The sequence below is a fragment of the Amia ocellicauda genome, unplaced genomic scaffold (genome assembly GCF_036373705.1).
Source record: "Amia ocellicauda isolate fAmiCal2 unplaced genomic scaffold, fAmiCal2.hap1 HAP1_SCAFFOLD_204, whole genome shotgun sequence".
NCBI classification, from domain to species: domain Eukaryota; kingdom Metazoa; phylum Chordata; class Actinopteri; order Amiiformes; family Amiidae; genus Amia; species Amia ocellicauda.
The window spans coordinates 37,040-46,058 of NW_027102767.1; the positions used below are offsets into that span (position 1 = coordinate 37,040).

General features: G+C 42.7%; 1 long non-coding RNA gene across 1 annotated transcript; it reads right to left on the reverse strand.

Annotated features, from left to right (window-relative positions):
• Window positions 1-1,729: 1,729 nt before the first annotated feature.
• LOC136724972 (uncharacterized) lies at window positions 1,730-3,717 on the reverse strand. Its single transcript, XR_010807368.1, has 3 exons — window positions 3,412-3,717; window positions 2,845-2,987; window positions 1,730-2,080 (listed from the first exon to the last, which is right to left on the reverse strand). It is a non-coding gene; the product is annotated as an uncharacterized LOC136724972 (long non-coding RNA).
• Between the last annotated feature and the right edge of the window lie 5,302 nt (window positions 3,718-9,019).

A 9,019-nucleotide genomic window follows, 5' to 3' on the forward strand; every position in this document is an offset into this window, starting at 1 on the left:
TTAACGGATCGTAAAGCTACTCAATCTGATATGAACTGATTAAATGGCCCATTTTCTGATTACACTGTAAAGTATGAAGCTGGTGCAGCATGAAGGGAACTCCGATTCCATGAACTCCTGTGAATAGGACTGATTTCTCTCAACACCGACTCCATGTTAGTTCTGCTGGAGTTTGCAGCTCCAAAGCCAAAGCTGTCCACGCTTCGTCTGCACATTAATATGAAATATTTAAGTTATCTGGAAATGAAAGTGAGGCTTTTCTCAAAATATTGCCCAATTTCTATAAATCTTATCAAATGTCCTGAAACCTCATAGCACTGGAGAATGTATGATTATCAATAAATTATATTATTATTGATCATTGTCATGTAAAATATGAATTATTCATGATTTGAGAATTAAATTAATCTTATTAGGTATTATTACAGTATATTTCTATTAAAATTCAGTTTACATTAACCATGTTAATATTATATGTATTTGACTTTCAGGGTTTCAAAATGTCTTCCATTAACCCACTTATAGGTAACAGTACAGACAATACATAAAGTGGGGATCCTAAAGGATTGTAAAGGATCCTACAGGATTCTGTCAAGATTTTTAACTGTGAATCCAAGGAAGCAGGGTGTTGTGGGAGGGTTGTCTGAATGCGGCTTTACAAACAAGGCATCAGTACATAAGTACTTCCTAAATACTAAATACTTACAGAACATATTCAATGTGACTGAATTGTATTTGGTTATTAAGGCTAATTCCTTTGGCATGATCTTTTTTCTGGACATAATCCTATGGGGATCTTGAATTTGTGATCTATTTAATGTTCCCAAAGTGAAGGGGAGTTTGAGTGCTGTGTTTTATCACTAATCACGGTCCTCTGCCCTTCGCCACACACCTGTCCCTGACCACAGGTGTCCCCACCTGCGCTGGACTGCTCTCACCTGTCCTCCGGCCCTATGACAGGGAGCTGACCAGTGAAAAGGGGAATGGAGTCAGACGGGAAGGAGACACACTGGGTCCGCAGTCCGTGAGAAGCTGAGCGCAAGAGCCAGTCGGGCGGTGAGACGCAGAGGAGCGCAGCAGGGGGAACGGCGCAAGCGGCAGCAATTGGGTATAGACTTGACTCCCTGTTCCTGTGTCTATTTCCTGAGGCCCCCTACTAATGTTCTTAATACAAGTCCAGAGTATTAAAAAAAAAGTGTCAAGAAAGTTGTTGACTTTTAACCTGATATCACACTTCAGTGTTTGATTTAAAAGCATCAAGTCTTTATTTGGCACAGTCTGGCATTAAGAAAATGTCCTGAGGAAGGCCGTCTGGAGATGTGCTCCAAGCAGTGGCATCTGATCACGCAGGAGGGGTCCTCCAGTGCCCTGCACAGGTGGTCTGGCACCAGGCAGGTGGCGCAGGACGCGTGGCCATCATCCGGGGGCAGGGTGCGGTGGCCGCATGTGGAACTGTGTGCCGCAAGAGCGTGCCCTCTCCTTGACTGTGGTCTGCTGTGTGTGCACCCTGGGAAGCTGGCAGGAGCCCGGTTGCGTGAGGGCGGTCAGTGCCAGCTGGTGTGGGCACTGGTCAGAACTCCAACTATGAGACATTTGCCCGGGCTGTAGTGCAGAAGAAGCTGGCGGAGGAGCCCCCCACGCAGACGAGACCTCCAGGGCAGACTGGTGAGCAGCCGGGTTGTGGGTTTGGCGGTGCCACCTTCATGTGAAAGAGCGGCTGTAGAGCAGATGTGTGTGCCAACGTGAAACATGTTAAAAATAAGTTCCCATAGTTGGAAGCACAGATGAGCACATGTTGGTATTGCATTGTTATTGTGAATCTCACTCCACTGCTACAATCACTGGGTCTTTCTCCAATTCCACAACATTTCAATAACAGTGACATCCATTCATTACGGTTATAAGCAGGATACAGAGGGACAAGCTGGAGGCAAAAACTTGTCACAAGAAAGAATAACCCTGGCATACAGACCTTTTCCATGATGGAGGTGGCTGTTGAGGAGAGGAACTGAGGATATTGCACTTTAGCCTTAGCAATTCTGTAAAACATCTCTCTTCTGAAGTCACTTTGGAAAGGATGCTACAGGCACAATGAGAGAGAGATTATTTACATTCGGAGCCTGGGAATGCAAGAGCCACACAAATATTGTCTACTGCACAACACAATGGTCAATGCACACCTTAGACATGACTTATTAAAGCAGATAAATGATAGAACACACAGTTCATCGCTGCAATAACTGAAATCCCACGAGAAGCTAACCTGGCTAACAGAACATTTTGCTATCCTAACCTGGCAATAAAGGCATGTGCTGTCAGTTCTGTATGCATGAGAGATCTGTATGAAATAAAATACTCATTTGTGTAGCAGTTTTTGGAACTATAAGACTCAATTTTCAAATACTATAATTATGCAATCAAAGCTTGAATTAAATCCCAACTGGCCCTCGGTGGTATAGATTTAACACTGCCTTGGTGGCATTCAATGAAATGGTTTTAACCACAATGGAGCAAAGAGAGGATTATGATCTTTCTTCCCCACCCCCTGCACAGATCGAGACCTGTCTAGAAAAAGACAGCTAAGGGGGGTAATAATTCCCCAGTGACCAGATCCTGCTAAAACCTATTCGTGCTCCACAGCCAGTGGCCAAAAAAAGGAGCCTCTAATTAGGCACCTGGAACTTCATGGGCAAAAGCAGCACATGGGCTTAAGGTTAGTATTTTAGAGGATATGTGTAGCAGTCTGAAATTCCTAGGTGAGTCAAGCTGGATATTTGTCATTTTCTAAATCAACAGGTAAAAAAAATAAAAAAAAATAATGAAGTTCTATTACAAATTACCCACCTCACCAACCAGCATCACAAAGATGACAACACCTAGTGTCCACCAATCCACTGCCCGGGTGTACGGCCTCTGTGCCAAGACTTCTGGTGCAAAGTACTCTGCAGTGCCGCAAGTTGAACGAGTTCGAGCTCCAAAACCCATGCCTAGCAAGAAAAAGTTGGGAAGAAACACTTGGTAGTATAAATGGAAATTATACAAATGATGTCAAACTAGGAAAACAATACAATTGTTTTATAATGTACCTTCCTTGCACAGACCAAAGTCTGATTTTCAGATAGCCCTCTGAGTCCAGCACCAAGGCTTTAAATCCTTGCAATAACACAGTATAAAATCACTTGGATTGCAGAATATCAAGAGAACTTGCCAGAAACACAAGAACTAATCCACTGTCATCCATGTTCTCAAACGTTTTGCATTCAGGTACATGTCCACACTGATTTTAGGATATTCTATTGTGAGCATCACAATAATACATACATAATAATACAAAACAGAAGAGGAATTAAATGACATCGGTGAAGAGTTTAGACTGCGCTTGATCTCAATTGCTGAAGTGTGATAACTTACCTGTACACTATTTTGCGCTCATGCAGGAACTGCAAGCCAAGCACCACACAAGCCGCATAAAATCTGTTCAAGAAAAGAGACCAACGACAAAAAAAGCACAGTTCAAATATTTGTCCTCTTTGGTTTTTAAGCTGATTGCACTCAAATGTAAGTGAGCCAAACCAGCCAATTTCCTGTCCATGCAGGAACTCCAGCAATCTATGTCATCGGATCTGAAAGACAGTACAAACAGACACCAAAAACTGCATCTGCATTCCTTTTGTGATCATGATCGTATTAGCCTATTTAGTTGTACTTTGTTTTGTTATGTGGAGGTTGAGGCCAATGGTTAGGAATAATCATTTGCAATCATTTCTGACCATATAGGTACACAGTGCTGAAATGCCCCTCAGGCGACATCATCACTGTTCGCAGAGCGAGCTTATCTAGCGAGATGAACGATTCTGCACTTACACAGCCCGGGGCTCCGAAAACCTGGCTGCCTGAATGTGCACAAAGAGATCTCCTCCCGCCGCATACTCCATCACAAAGCAGACATGCTGTGGCGTCTGAAAGCAGGACAGGAGGTTCACCAGAAATGGGTGCTGCACACTGCTGACAGTCTCCAGAATCCTCTTTTCACACCTGAGCCTGAGGCGAGACAAAAGACAGACAGCATGTCAACATACATTTAGAAAGAGCTCGGGTGCAGAAGCAACAAAATGGCAGCTTTCCTGCAAAGTAAGAAAGTACAAAGTCAATGAAGACTTTGCTAATGCAGTGCATTGCTGTGTAGCATTAAAAACATGACTAGGTTTATTGATCTTTGCTCTGCTTACAAACTAAAATAAAAATGAAACCTTACCTGTCAACCTGATCATGGGTCACAAGGTCTACTCTTTTTAACGCTTTGATGGCCACCATTTCTCTGCTGTTCTTGTGTTCAGCCAGGAGCACCTATCAAAGCAACACAGAATCAAGATGGTCAAACTCCAGTCTAACCCCAGGATTTACATTCACAACACAAGCATTCAGTAACACATCCTCACCAATGCTGCACTTTAATAAGTCACAGACAATGTTTTTGTTAAAGGTTAAATATTCATTTCTTAATTGTCCTCAGAAATTTTTTAGGAAAACTGGTGTCCAGCAAATATCTCTTCTCCACATGTTCTATTGAACTACTGCTCGTTGGAGGTGCCCCACATTATAACCATGATGACTCTGATTACTGGAATTTACCTTTCCAAACGCCCCTCTGCCCAGAACAGCCACACATTCAAAGTCCTCGAGACCAGAATGCACTTGCATCTGCGCCCTGCAGCTCTTCTCCTCGATGCCGTGGCTGGAAGAGGGAGCGAAGCTGTGTGCCTCAGGCAGCCCCACTCCAGCACCTTCCTCTGCGTGGTGACTGGTGTCGCGCTCTTTCCAGCGAGACGTGCACCACCGCCAGCACAAGAGCCCCAGCACGGTAGGCAAGGTGTAGGACAGCCTCAAGAACGACTTGAATCCCATATTCTCTGGACCCTAGCAGTCAGCAAAAGCAAAAGAAGATTAGATACATGAAATGGACATCCTGCTCTGATGGGCTCCATCAAACTGTCAAACACACTGCAGTTCTATGGGGCGCCAAATGTAAAACAGCGCACACTTTTTTCACATTAATAAAGGACACTTTTTTTAAATATATACTTAAATAAATGCTTAATCTCCTTTTTTTAAATAAATATTTATTGTTTGATTAAATATTTAACTAAATCTTAAATCTCTGACTCACAAAATAAATAGTTTTTAATTAAATATTTAGTCTGAATATGAATGTAAAATATGAATGTTAAATATAAATTAAGGATTCCAATCAAGGATCATGGAAAGTAACTGGTTTTACACTGATGTAGATCAAATCAGAATCTAAGTTCTGCCAAAATGTACTTGGCTTGAAATACGGAATGAAGTAGCAGTATGAATCATAAACAGCATTATAAAGTATAAAGATCCGATTGCTTCTGTTTTTCATATCCTGTACGCCTTTCTAAGATGAATACAAAACCAAAAACATTCCAGTGCAGTACACAGAATATCCACCTGATGGGGCAGAAGTGTAAGTCTTACAGGTTTAAAATGAACCTTATACTTCTGTTCTATCTAGTGGGAATGATGTGTATTGCAGTGGTAAGTCTATTTCTAGCCAGTGGTAAAAACAAAACTTTTTGAAGCAATCGATTTTCGCTTACATTACTGAAATGAAGAATGTAGACCTGTAGTGAACTCAGATTGTGAGCTCAAACTCAGGCTGCAGGAATAAACATAAAAAAGGTGACGTTTCCACTTGTATCAGTGTTCCCAAGTCATGAAATAACCAGTCCAAAACTCCCCTAGCCAATGCTATGGAAACCAGCAAGATTTCCTGTTGCTTGGTCAGAAATAAACCTTGACTTTAAACTTTATTTACTGGACAATCAGAAATCTATCAATCTATCAATCAATACATTTGTATTTGTATAGCGCCCTTCGCAGGGAGCCACAGAGCGCTTTTGACGTCAAATCCCAAATCATTCAAAGTGTATACGAGTCTAGTGGATTGCATGAGTTATGAGCATGGATAGCCTATGTGGTGCTTCAAAAGTGTGTGTCTCTCCTGTTCACAGCACATCGCTGATACTGGAATCAATGGGGATAAATATATAATGGGTTTGTTATTATTATTATTACAGGTTTTGCTTTCTGATTCACTTTGTCATTTCACACTTTAATTGAAATGTAAATCTTCTTTATAGTGGACACCAGACAAACAATACTCACGTTGCATTGTAACCGACTGTAACTACAGTATGGATAGCAAATATTTCATTTTTTCTTTTTATAACCATTAGTGCAAATGATTCAGGACCTAAATGACTTTATTTTCACCAATCTGATTTTCCATGAGGCATGTGTATGTGTAAGAAATACCCTACCTGTCTCCCACACTTCTTTCACCTTCTTATATCTTGAATCGGCATATTCTGCACTGATGTCAATGACAAGATCATCAGAGCCGTCTCTGTATGTTGCCTTTACAAACTGTCCATCGCATGTCATTTTCCTCCGGATGGGTCTCACACTTGCAGACATCACACATGATATTTCAGGAATGCTGAAGTCCTGTTCTAAGAGATAGTCTGTCACACCGGACCCGAGAACCCAGGAGCAGAGAGATGGAGAAGAGTCGAGGCAGGCGAGGGTGAAGAGCAGGCAAACAGGAACCGAAGGAGCAGGCAAAAGAGAAGCCAGGAAGGCAGGCGGGGGGTCAGGCGATGGTCTCTGTAGGGAGAATCCGAGAAAATCGAGGAGAAAATGCAGTAATCGTTAACGAGACGCATGTAACGATAGCTGGGATACTTAGAGTTGTCAACACTAGGAAACAAAACTTAGCATTGATTGTGGGGGGTTCAGGGGTTTAAATAGTGAACTGGGTGAAGCAGATAACAGGGATGTGAGGTGCGGGGCCAATAGGGTTGAATGTTAATGGAGTGATTGACGCTAATGAAATGGAGAGAATGGTTTGAACTCGGGGGATGACGACCTCTAGTGGCGAACAGTGGGATGGATGAGTGAGGATGACACATATTCAACCTGTTCCTTGGATATATTGAATGATGGCTGACCTTTGTCTCCACTCTTCGTTGTCATTTTGTCCCAGTCTGATTTTCCATTAGGCATGTGTATGTGTACACAGACATACAGGTCTTTTCCCACACAAAGGATACTGTTAAAAACATACTGTCCAAGTACGGTAATATTACTATGTACTATGAACTATGTATTTTTATAGTTTGTGTTAAATTGCAAAACTATCTTCCATGCAGTCTTTCAGCTGAGATGTTAAACCAGACGCCTGACTCTGTGGATATTATAGATCCCAAGGCACGTGTAAACAAAGAGTAGAAGTATCAAGCCAGTGTCCTGGCAAAATTACAATTCCAATAACCACTGGATCCAATTGTACTGATGACCTAATAGTATAACAGAGTGTCAAGATATAATAATAACAATATAATCATAAATATAGCACATCTTTAAACCAGGATACACAGGCAAAGTAGGAACTGTACAAAAAAGCAAATATTCGTACAGTGTTAATATTGTATTGTGTTGCATATAGATGGAGGATAGTAATTCAAGGCGGCATTGATGGCTACAGTAGATCAATAGTGTCCCTGAAAGCCAGCAACAACAACAGAGCTTCAACCGGTTTTGAAAGTTGTGTTGGAGCTGTACATCAGTTTGTCTTACCATCATGAGTCCAGTGACAAAGGCCTTGAACACAAAGAAGTTTGACTACAGGTAAGGTGAGCAAAGGAATGTGTTTACGCACTTTCAAAGCCTTGGGATATTTTAATGCCCAAGTCCAAGTCTTCCCTGAAGCACCCTACAGCAGAAACTGTGAACCAGCATGTAAATATTGAAGCCCAATGGTGACACTCTTGTTGCTCGTGTTTTTTATTTGTTCTGCCGGAAAAGCAGCGCTCCGTGAATACGGACAAGTTTCTAGGTTTGAGTCAGTAGTACCAAAGACACATGCACTCAATGCATCCAATCACAATGAGCAGCGCTCACCATATATATGTAAACAGTTTGGCCCGTGGGCCGGTGATTGCAACAACACCATTGTTGACCCCAGTGAGCCGTGGCCCGGAACAATCCCTGTCTGTTTCGAGAGCGCGTTAGCAACCTTAGTGGCCAGAGACACAGCCGGGGCAGTGGTCACCACCGCCCACCCAGAACAAGCGTGGACTCCCACGACTCGCGTCTGAGGACCATGGTGTCCCCGCTAGGTCCTAGACCAAGACCGCTACTTGCACCTTGTAGTGTGACCACCAGAGTGAGGTCTGATTCGATCAGACCACCTAGACCTGACGGGGATTTGCTATGCATGTATAGCTCCTAGAGCAACGCTAGTTAGTGCAGATAAGATGAAAGAGATGTGCTGAAGGTGAATGAGACGAGCAGGAGCTGGACATGGGCTGCTGAGACGCTGTCAGGAGTGGGGTCCACTCACAGTCGTCCGTGGACGGATGTTGACGTTGACGTATCGAGTCATGGAAGAGGTGTCTCTCGTGTTGTAGACTGGCACGTCGATACGCACTGGCCTTACAGCTCCAGTAGGGGTTTAAAAAGAAAGCTGACTGGGGTGCTGACTTCTCTAATTAGTAGAAACTTCACAAATTGCATCATTTAATTTCACAACAGTCCAGTGACCCATTCCTATTGATTTAACAGACTGTCATTGCGTCTGTTTAACATTGGATTATAGATTGTACTCTTGACAGTCTGCGTTGCCCCTACTTAAGTCGCACTGAATGGCTCTTGTGTCTTGCAGTGCCACTTGAGGGTCCCAGGTGGGGGTCAATGCAATGAGAACACTATACCATTCTAAAGAGACACAATAAGAATTGGACAGATTTGCTAATAATACCTGAACATGTGCCCAGCTTTTCCACAAATTCCAGCTTATCTAATAATGACAAATATGTCCATATTTTATACAATTTACTATTGATTTGTGGTGACATGACACAATGAACAGGTAGGTCTGCTAACATGTTGTCACGGTCTCACAAGGACCGCAGGGCACGGGAACTAGGGG